General features: G+C 38.4%; 2 pseudogenes across 1 annotated transcript; both read left to right on the top strand.

Moving 5' to 3' along the window:
* The first annotated feature begins 4,418 nt into the window (after positions 1–4,418).
* LOC103250704 lies at positions 4,419–6,376 on the top strand (annotated as a pseudogene). The gene is made up of 2 exons (XR_503678.2): positions 4,419–5,958; positions 6,162–6,376. The product of XR_503678.2 is annotated as a eukaryotic initiation factor 4A-I-like (transcript).
* A 3,798-nt stretch (positions 6,377–10,174) lies between these two features.
* LOC103250703 lies at positions 10,175–11,299 on the top strand (annotated as a pseudogene).
* Positions 11,300–11,791: the final 492 nt, after the last annotated feature.

Here is an 11,791-nt window from a genome sequence, read left to right as displayed (position 1 = left end):
TAGAAAACTAAATAAAATGTAGAAAAAATTCATGAGTAAAATGAAAAGTGTAAAAAGAAATAGAAACACTTTTAAAAACAGAAATTCTAGAGATTAAAGAATACAAAAACTGAACTGAGAAAAATTGTTATTAGTTATATATTTATTTTTTTTTATTTTAAAGATATGAGGTACAAGTCAAGATTAGGTACATAAGTGGTCTATATACAGGTGAAGTTTGGGCCTTCCACTGATCTTCACTTACCCTGGTTTAGGATCAGGTACCTTTAGTGATGTTATGTGCCCCTCCTTTCCCTCCATTCCCTGGCAGTGCACTTCCCACTACTGCTGATTCCTCTCTTGTAATATTGTGATAAATGACTTACTTATGAGTGAGAATATGTGGTATTCATGAACTGAAAATTTTAAAAGAAATTTAACAGCAGACTTGATAAAGCAGAAGAAAGAATCAATAAGCTAAAAAACAAGATACTTGAAACTGTACAATAAGAGGAGGAAAAAGAAAAAAATCTGAAAAAGAATAAATAAGGACAGAGATTATGGAACACCACCAATAGACCTAACTTGCACATAATAGGAGCTCAAGATACATAGTATAGTTTTCTCAAATATAGAGAAAAGGGCACAGAAATCAAATTTTTTAAAATAGGCTGAAATTTTCTCAAATCTAGGGAAAGATGACAACATTTAGGTAAAGGAAGCTCAGAGGTTACCAAGCAAATTCAACTCAAAGAGGAATTTACCAAGATATAGCATAAACTACCAAAAATGAAAGACTTCACATTCATGGGAGACCCAGTATGGCTATCTGCAGATTTCTAAGCAGAAATCCAGCAAGCCAGGAGAAAATGGGAAGATATATTCAAAGTGCTAAAGAAAAAAAAATGGCAACAAAGAATGCTTTACCCAGCACAGGTGTCCTTTAGAAATGAAGGAGAAATAAAAACTTCTCCAGGCAAAAAATGCTAAAGGAGTTCATCTCTACTAGACCTGCACTACAGGAATTGCTAAAGAAGTTCTTTAAGCTGAAAGGAAAGGCTACTAATTAATAGCATAAAACATAAGAAAGTAAAAAATTTAAGAGTATAAGTAAAATATACTCCTATTCAGAATACTATACTACAATAAGACTTGTGTGTGAAGTAATTTTATCTCTGTATACGGGTTAAAAGACATAACTATAAAAACAACTGTAGGTACAATAAATTGTTAAGGGATTACAAATTACAAAAATTTGTAAATCTTAACATCAATATCATAAAAGATGACAAGAAGGGAGTGAAAGTAGAGTTTTTATATGTGATTGAGGTAAAGTTGTTATCAACTTAAAGCAGTATATTATTAGAATACAATGTAAAAGTCATGATAATGACAAAGAAAAAACCTATAATAATTGCACAAAATATAAAAAGAAAAAATTCAAAGCATCAAACCACAGAGGAAGATAGCAAGAGAAAATGAAACACAGGATCTACAAAACAACCAGAAAAAAAATTGTTTTTATGGCAGTAGCAAATCCTTACCTTAATTACCTTAAATGTAAGCAAGTCCTTATAATGTACCTTAAATGCAAGTGGACTAAAATTTGCAATCAAAAGACACAGAGTTGGGGAGTAACACCAGCAAAAAGGCTGACTAGAAGCCCTTGGCACTTGCCCTCTCACAAAGACAGCCAGAACAACGAATAAACATGTACATTTTAATGTAAATAATTAAAAGAGAGCACTAGAATACATCAAAGGAATAGCAGAAACCAAAGGAGCACAGAAACACAGGATAATCACATGGGGAATGAAAAGAATCACATCACCTCTGCCACAGTTCCTCCAGCTGAGATCAGCTCTGAACCAGGAAGAACTTCTTCCTGCAGGATAAAGGTAAGCATAAGGACCTCAGCAGCCCCCATCACCTTCTTAGAAACCAACAGCCCTCACCACTGGCTACTCCTGCAATGCACATAAACAGTGAGTCTAGATAAGGAAGCTTTCTAGTGTCCAAACAGCTACACTCCCCCCACAGAAGAAGCTGACACTGTTCCACCTTCCATAGCCCGCAAGACTGCTGTGCTATGCTATATTTTATATTGGAATTGGAACCACTGCAGTAGTGTGTCCTTCTCTGATGGCAAAGTAGCCACAGCACCCTTCTAATTCCGAGGTTTTGTCAGTGTTTAACCACCCCTTCCTGTTGGCCTGCCACTCCTGAGCCATGCTACTCTTATACTTTGCCAGAGTTAGAGTTGCCACTGTGTCCTATTGGCTCTGGTTACCAAATTGCAGCTGTACCCTGCTTCCTGGGCACAAACTCCAGAGCATCTCTTCTTGTCTGGAGCTATAATAGTGCCATGCCCAGCCTTCCAGGGTCAGGGTCACAGTTAAAACACAGTGCCCTGGGCAAAAGCTACAGGGGGTGCCTCAGAGTCACAAATCACAGCTTTGTGGGAAATCTGCACCCAATCCTGCCTCAGAGAGAGAACCTGCATTCAAGGCCCAGGTGCCATAATAAGGTAGTGAGTCCCTGATGCCACGACTCCAGCTTCACAGACACTCTAAGCACCTGTGCCCTGGAACCCAGAGCCTCTACAGCTTTTTGTGGGCCATGTCAGAACTGATACCAACAGGACTATCCTTGGCCAAGTTTCTCTATTGTGAAGAAAATGTGAACAGGAGGACCACAATAGCTTTTGCCAATGAGGATTCTTACAACTTATGCTGCCACTGCTCATACCACAGACTATTACAGCCAAGGCCACTGAGGTACCTACAAGTCATTGTTGATGTTGATCACAGGTGAAGAAGCTGCAGAGAGGCTATAATACTGAACTGACTCAGAACCAGAACTACCACACACTTTCCTCATGGACAACTAAGATCCATCTGCAGGTTAAAAGCTTTCTCTGCAAAAACTAGTCTAGATACTTCTCAAAAAAAGATATACGGGCAGCCAAGAGACATATGAAAAAGTGCTCAGGCTCATTAATGATCCGAAAAATGCAAATCAAAACCACAGTAGATACTGCCTAACCCCAGTAAGAATGGCCATCATTAATAAAACAAACAACAACAGCTGCTGACAAGGATGCAGAGAAAAAGGAACGCTTCTACATTGCTGACGGGAATGCAATCTAGTGCAACCTCTTTGGAATACGGTGTGGTGATTTCTGAAAGAACCAGAAATTGACCTTCCATATTACCCGGCAATCTCCCTACTGGGAATATACCCGGAGGAACTCAAATCATTCTACAAAAAAGATAACTGCACATGCACATTATTGCAGCTCTATCCACAATAGCAAAAACATGGAACCAACCATGCTGCCCATCGAAGCTGGACTGGATTTTTTTAAAATGTGGTACATATACACAATGGAGTATTATGCAGCCATAAAGAAAGACAAACATATGGACTTCACAGCAACTTGGATAGATTTAGAGTCTATCATACTCAGTGATCTATCACAGAAACAAAAAAGAGAGTGCCATATGTTCTCACTCATAAACGGACCTTGAACAATTATCATAATATTATAAGGAAAGGATTGGCAGTAGTGGGAAACTGCCAGGGGAGGGGGGGTGTGATTGGCAGTTGAGGGAAACTGCCAGGGGAGGGAGGGACACACCTCATCAACAAGGGTACCTGCATAGTGAACATTTGTGTACCTAACCCTGAATTGTACCCCACATCTTTAAAAGGAAAAAAAAAGAAAAAGAAAAACATACTTGAAAAAAAAGACACCTGTACATGTATGTTTATTGCAGCATTATTCACAATCACAAAAACATAGAACCAACCATGCTGCCCATCAAAAGAGAACTGGATTTAAAAAAAAAAAAGTGGTACATATACACGATGGAATATTACATAGCCATAAAGAAGGACAAAATTAAGAACTTCACAACAACTTGGATGGACTTAGAGTCTATAATACTGAGCGATCTATCACAGAAACAAATAACTGAGTATCACGTGTTCTCACTAATAAGTGGACCTGGAACAATTATCATAATACTATAAGAAAGGGATTGACAGTAGTGGAAAACTGCCAGGGGCGGGGAAGGGGGTGAGATAGGCAGTAGTGGAAAGCTGCCAGGAGAGGAGGGGGCACACCTCATCAACTAGGCTACCTGCATAATAAAATTTGTATACCTAACCCTGAATTGTGCCCCACATCTTTAGAATAAAAAATTTTAAATAAAAAAAATGTATTTAATCTTTCAAAAAAAAAAAGCTAGCCTAGAAAGTTTGGAAAAAATGATGTTTCATCAGATGTGATGACATCAATGCAGGAAGAAGAAAAATGAAAAGGAAACAGGACATCAGCAAAGGAACACAATAATTCTTCACTAGCAACTGATTCCAAAGGAAAGAACATTTGTAAATTGCCTGAAAAGAAATGTAAAGTTGAGTTTCTAAGGATCATGTTTGCGAGTCAGGATTCCCGATCCAGAGACAGTGGCCCCGCCCCGATGGGATGGAACCCGAAGGCGTCATCGAGAGTAACTGGAATGAGATTGTTGACAGCTTTGATGACATGAACCTCTCGGAGTCCCTCCTCCGAGGCTTCTATGCCTATGGTTTTGAGAAGCCCTCTGCCATCCAGCAGCAAGCCATTCTTCCTTGTATCAAGGGTTATGATGTAATCGCTCAAGTCCAATCTGGGACTGGGAAAATGGCCACATTTGCCATATCGATTCTGCAGCAGATTGAATTAGATCTAAAGGCCACCCAGGCCTTGGTTCTAGCACCTACCCGAGAACTGGCTCAACAGATACAGAAAGTGGTTATGGCACTAGGAGACTACATGTGTGCCTCCTGCCACGCCCATATTGAGGGCACCAATGTGCGTGCTGAGGTACAGAAACTGCAAATGGAGGAGCCCCATATCATCGTGGGTACCCCTGGCCGCGTGTTTGATATGCTTAACCGGAGATACCTGTCTCCAAAGCACATCAAGATGTTTGTACTGGATGAAGCTGATGAAATGTTAAGTCGTGGATTCAAGGACCAGATCTATGATATATTCCAGAAGCTCAACAGTAATACCCAGGTGGTCTTGCTGTCAACTGCAGTGCCTTCTGATGTGCTTGAAGTGACCAAGAAGTTCATGAGGGACCCCATTCAGATTCTTGTCAAGAAGGAAGAGCTGACTCTGGAGGATGTCCGCCAATTCTATATCAACGTAGAACGAGAGGAGTGGAAGCTGGACACACTGTGTGACTTGTATGAAACCCTGACCATCACCCAGGCAGTCATCTTCATCAATACCTGGAGGAAGGTTGATTGGCTCACTGAGAAGATGCATGCCCGAGACTTCACTGTCTCTGCCATGCATGGCGATATGGACCAAAAGGAGCGAGATGTGATTATGAGGGAGTTCCTCTCTGGTTCTAGCAGACTACTGATTACCACTGACCTGCTGGCCAGAGGCATTGATGTGCAGCAGGTTTCTATAGTCATTATTACGACCTTCCTACCAACAGGGAAAACTATATCCACAGAATCGGTCGTGGTGGCCGGTTTGGCCATAAGGGTGTGGCTATTAACATGGTGAGAGAAGAAAAGAGGACTCCGAGACATTGAGACCTTCTACAACACCTCCACTGAAGAGATGCCCCTCAATGTTGCTGACCTCATATGAGAGGGGTTGTCTTGCTACCTAGCCCTAGCCAAGGCTCAATCTTGAGGGACTGAGGAGCAACAGGAAGGGAGAGGGAAGGGAGCCAAGGGATGGACATCTTGTCATTTTTTTTTTCTTTGAATAAATATCACTTTTTGAGGCAAAGGAAGGAAGTGTGAACATTTTAGACACCCTTTTCTTTGGGGTAGGCTCTTGCCCCAGGCGCCGTTTCTTCTCAAAAAAAAAAAAAAAAAAACACTAATCCAGTTCCTTAACCTAGTCACCTCCAGATCCCAGAGGCTCTCCTCACCCCAGCCAAGTTCCTTTGAAAGTGGTTCAAGGCATAAAAAAATGATTGACAGTGGTGGGAAACTATTGGGGGGGGGGACTAATGGTAGTAAACATCTGTCTGGAGACGGGGAGACACCTGTTATCAACAAGGGGGCCTGAATGAAGCATATTTGTATACCTAACCCTTAACTGTACCCCACAATATCAAAATAAAAAATATTGATAATAAAAAAAAGAAAGAAAGTGGTTCAAGGGACTATTATACATCACACAACCTCATTTGCTGGACCAAATCTGGAGGGAAAACCCCTAAAACTCCAGAGTGAGGTTGCCCAGGAGATTTTCCCCAGGTGGGGGGAGCAGGGGAGAGAAAACAGTAGCCATTTTTACATTGTTTTGTATAGTATTTATTGATTCAGGAGACAAACACAAAATTCTGAATAAAATGACTTGGGAACTGAAAAAAAAGGAAAGAAATGTAAAGTTATAATCTTTAAGAAAGCAAGAGAGATGAAAGAGAAGACAGATAAATAATTCAATGATATAAGAAAAACAATTCCTGATCTGCACGAGAAAATCAACAAAAACATAGATATAAAAAAAGAACCAAAAAGAAATCCTACAACTGAATAATTAAATGAATGAAATAAAAAATAGAATAGATAGCTTCAAGCAGACTAGATCAAGAAGAAGACATGATCTCTGGACTTGAATATAGGTCATTTGGAATTACTCAGAAGAAAAAAGAATGAAGATTAATGACAGTCTATGGTACTCAAGGGCCACCATTAAGAGAATAAACTTTTGCATTTTGGGAATTTTAGAAAGAGATAAAAACAGGGACAGAAAGGTTAAATAATTGCTGAAACCTATCAAGTTTTGGAAGAGATATAAGCAACCATATTCATGAAGCACAAAAGTCCTCAAATTTTACCTAAAAATGTCCTCTTCAAGGCACATTATAATTAACCTGTCAAAAGTAAAAAACAAAGAGAGATTTTAAAAGCATCAAGAGACATACAAGAGAATCTTCATTAGACTATCAGTAGACTTCTTAGCAACAGTTCTGTGGACCAGAAGAGTCTAGAATGATGTATTCAAACTACTAAAAGAAAAATATAAAACTGCCAACCAAGAATACTACATCTATCCTTCAGAAATAAAAGAGAAATAAAATATTTTCCAGAAAAATAAAAGGAGAGAATTTAGTACCTCTAGACCTGCCGTATATGAAAAAAACTTAAGGACGTTCCTCTGGTGGAAACAAAAGGATGCTAGTTACTAACATGAAAACATTTGAAAGTATAAAATTCATTGACAAAGAAAATATATAGTCAAATTCAGAATACTCCAATAAAGCTATGGTGCTCTGTAAATTATATATATTTCAGAAATATATATAATAGTATATCAAAATTATATATAAATATTATATATACCATATAGTATATATAGTTTATATATTCTAAACATATATAAAATACTCTAAATATATATAAAAGATTCTAAATGTATATAAGTATATCCTAAATAAATATATTTAGTATAAAGAATAAAAGTCAAAACAGTAAAAAAAGATAACTAAAATAAGTTGATAAGAAATACATAATATACAGAAATTTTAATTGTGACATAAAAAATATAAATTCTGATGAGGAGAGGAAAAGTCTAGGATTTTTGTATGTGACTGAAATTAAGCTGTTATCAGTATAAAATAGTCTATTATACCTGTAAGATGCAAAAAGCTATAGTAGATAAAAAAATAATAAAGAGAAAGGAACTAAAACTTAACACTACATAAAATCACCAAATAACAAAGATAAACAAGAAAAAGAGAAAGGAACAAAGGATCTGTCCAACAATTAGAAAACAATTAAAATGACAACAGTAAGTCCTTACTTATCAATAATTACTTTAAATGTGAATGGATTAAATTCTCTACTCTGAAGACATAAAGTGCCTGAATGGATGAAAAGGTAAAAAGATTCAACTCTGCAGCCTACAAGAAATTCACTTTAGGCTTCAAGACACAAATAGTTTGAAAGTAGAGAAATGGAAGAAGACATTCCCTGTAAATGGTAACCATAAAACAGTAAGGGTGGCTATACTATATCAGATAAAATAGACTGTAAATTAAAAACTGTCAAAAAAAAGATGGTAATTAATTAATTATAAAGGGGTCAATTCATCAGAAGGATCTAACAATATGGACCTAAAATACATATGCACTCAACATATAAGCACCAAAATATTTTTAAAAATTGAAGGACATAAAGGGAGAAACAGATAGCAATACAATAATAGCAGGGAACTTTAATACCTCACACTTTGATTTATATATAGAGCAACCAACAGAAAATTAATAAAGAAATAACTAGAACTGAACTGTACTTTAGATAAGATTGACCTAACAGATTTATACAGACCTTTCCATCTAACAGCAGCAGGATAGTCTCTGATGCACATGGAGCATTCTCCAGGATAGAACATATGGTAGTTCACAGCAAAAAAGTCTCAACAAACTTAAAAACATCAAAACTATGTCAAGTATTGCCTCTGACTACAATGGTATAAAATCACAGCTCAATAACAGGAAGAATTTGGGGACATTTACAAATATATAGAAATTAAACAATGTGGTCCTGAACAACAAATGGGTCAAAGAAAAAAATCAAAAGCATAACTAAAAATTATCTTGAGACAAGTGACAACTGAAACACAACTTACTAAAACCTAGAGGTGCAACAAAATCAGTTTTAAGAAGGAAGTTTGTGGCAATAAGTGCCTACATTAAAGAAAGAAAGAAAGAAAATAAATAGCTTAACATTACACCTAAAGGAGCTAGAAAAAAAAAGAACAAAATAAACCCAAAGTTAGCAGAAGAAAATAAATAATAAAGATCAAAACATAAATAAATCAAATAGAGACTAGAAAAAAACATAGGGAAAACAATAAAACGAAGTGTTGTTTTGTTCTATTTTATTTTTGTTTTTGAGACAAGCTATCACTATGTTGCCCAGCCTGGTCTCAAACTTCTGGCCTTAAGCGATTCTCCCACCTCAGTCTCCTGGTAGCTGGGGTTACATATGTAAGCTCAGCTCCTGGCTAAAATTGATTTATTGAACAATTAAAATAGACAAACTCCTAGTCACACTAAGAAAAAGACTCAAATATATAAAATAAGAAATGAAAGTGGAAATATTACCGCAGATGCTTCAGAAATAAAAAGAATAAGAAAGCCGGGCTCGGTGGCTCAGCCTGTAATCCCGCACCTTTGGGAGGCTGAGGTGAGTGGATTGTCCGAGCCCGCGGGTTCGAGACCCGCCTGGGCAGCGAGACCTCATCTCTACAATAAATAAAAAAAAAAAATCAGCCAGGCGTGGTAGCGCATGCCTGTAATTCCGGCTACTTGGAAGGCTGAGGCGGAAGGATCGCCGGAGCCCAGCAGGTCGAGGCTGCAGTGGCCGGGAGCGGCCACTGCACTCCAGTCTGGGTGACAGAGTGAGACTCCAACTCAAAAAAAAAAACAAAAGAATAAGAGACTATTATGAACAATTATATGCCAACAAAATTAACAAACTGGAGAAAAATGTATAAGTTGATATATATATCCCACTAAGATTGAATTGGGAAGAAATTGAAAGTTATAAGCAGATCAATAGCCAATGAAGAGACTGCACTAAAAATTTCCCAACAAAAAAATCTTGGGGAGCCGGGCTCGGTGGCTCAGCCTGTAATCCCATGCCTTTGGGAGGCTGAGGTGAGCAGATTGCCTGAGCCCGCGGGTTCGAGACCCACCTGGGCAGCAAGACCCCATCTCTACAATAAATCAAAAAATCAGCCGGGCGTGGTAGCACATGCCTGTAATTCTGGCTACTCAGAAGGCTGAGGCGGAAGGATCGCCAGAGTCCAGCAGGTTGAGGTTGCGGTTGCCGGGAGCAGCCACTGCACTCCAGTCTGGGCGACAGAGTGAGACTCCAACTCAAAAAAAAAAAAAAAAATCTCGGGACAAAGATGGCTTTACAGCTGAATTCCACCAGACCTTCAAAGAATACCAATACTTCTTTTTATAATTGACATAATAATTGTACATATTGACAGAGGACAGTGTGATTTTTCATACCTGTATACAATGTTCAGTGATCAAATCAGGATACCTATCATATCCATCACCTCAAACATCTATCATTTCTTTATACTGAGAACATTAAAAATCCTGCTGAGTGTGATTGCTCATGCCTGTAATCCCAGCACTTTGGGAGGCGAGGAGGGAGAATCGCTTGAGGTCAGGAATTAAAGACCAGGCTGGGCAATATAGCAAGACCTCATCTCTACAAAAAAAATCAAAACATCAGCCAGGCATGGTGTCACACCATAGGACTATGGTGCCCATAGTCCTAGCTACTTGGGATGCTGAGGCAGGAGGATCACTTGAGCCCAGGAGTTCGAGGCTGCAGTGAGCCATGATCACACCACTGTACTCTAGCCTGGGTGACAGAGTAAAATCTTGTCTCAAAAAAACAAAACAAAACAAAACAAAAAACCCCAAAACTGCTTTTCTAGCACTTTGAAAATACAGAAGTTATTGTTTATTATAGTCATCCTTTAGTGTTATAAAACAATAGGACATATTTCTTCCATCAGCTATAATTTTGTATTCATTGATGGATAAAGCAGATGTATACTCGGGCATTCCTCATCCCAGCTATGATGTGTACACTGCCTTTTTCATCAATTTCATAGCCATTTACTACCATGCTTCAAGCGCCATTCCTTTTGGAACAATGGTGGCCATTTGATGCATCTGTTTTTTTTTTTCGTTTTTGGTTTTTGTTATTCTTCCTCTAAATCTTGTTGGTATAATACTTGACCAAAGTCTGTCAGGTCAGCCCAACTTTCCTTATCTTGTCGATGCTGTGCCCCGTCCTTTATCAGAGAAAAAAACAGTTGGTTCATGGATCCTGCAGTTATTGTTTGCCTGGGAGGAATTTTACCTTTTGGCTCAATCTTTATTGAAATGTATTTCATCTTCATGTCGTTCTAGGCATATAAGATCTACTATGTCTGTGACTTCATGATGCTGGTGATGGTTATCCTGTGCATTGTCACTGTCTGTGTGACCATCATGTGCACATATTTCCTACTAAATGCAGTGGATTACAGGTGGCAATGAACGAGTTTTCTCTCTGCTGCATCAGTTGCAATCTATGTTTATATGTACTGCTTTTACTACTATGTTTTTCAAAACAAAGATGTATGGCTTATTTCAAACTTCATTTTACTTTAGGTATATGGCAGTATTTAGTATAGCCTTGGGGATAATGTGTGAAGTAATTGGTTACATGGAAAAGTGCCTTTGTCCAAAATGTCTGTAATGTGAAAATTGACTAGAGACCCAAGAAAACCTGGAACTTTGGATCAGTTTCTTTTTCATAGGGGTGGAACTTGTGCAGGGGGGGAAAAAAGTGCAAGAAGAGATTTGAGCTTTAACACTGGGTATTTTGTGAATCTCTCTTTCATGGATGGCTTAAAGTAACATCTATTTCTGTTGGGAGCCAGCCACGGAGGCCCACTGAGCGTTAGGGATCAGGAAGGGCTGTTGACCCCAAGACCACTAGGATGCATTCAGGAGCTATTGACCCCATTTCCTCCCCCTTTCTACTCAGCACTAACCAGATTAAGCTCCTGTGAGCTCAAAACATAAAAACTCTGAGATCAGGACGAACACAAGCTAACTTTAGAAGCTCATTGCTCTCATTCTTCCACAAACTGCAGTTTTGGCTTTCACACAACTTATAATTCAAACTCGTGTCACATCTAAGAGTCTTAGTATTGGTCACAGGCTTCTGGGTCATGATCTTAGGATTTATTGAAGGTGTAAAT

The sequence above is a fragment of the Carlito syrichta genome, unplaced genomic scaffold (assembly GCF_000164805.1).
Source record: "Carlito syrichta isolate Samal-C Ts95f unplaced genomic scaffold, Tarsius_syrichta-2.0.1 Scaffold131632, whole genome shotgun sequence".
NCBI lineage: Eukaryota > Metazoa > Chordata > Mammalia > Primates > Tarsiidae > Carlito > Carlito syrichta.
The sequence above is the reverse complement of the archived record's forward strand: the minus strand, read 5'-3'. Positions and strand labels throughout refer to the sequence as shown.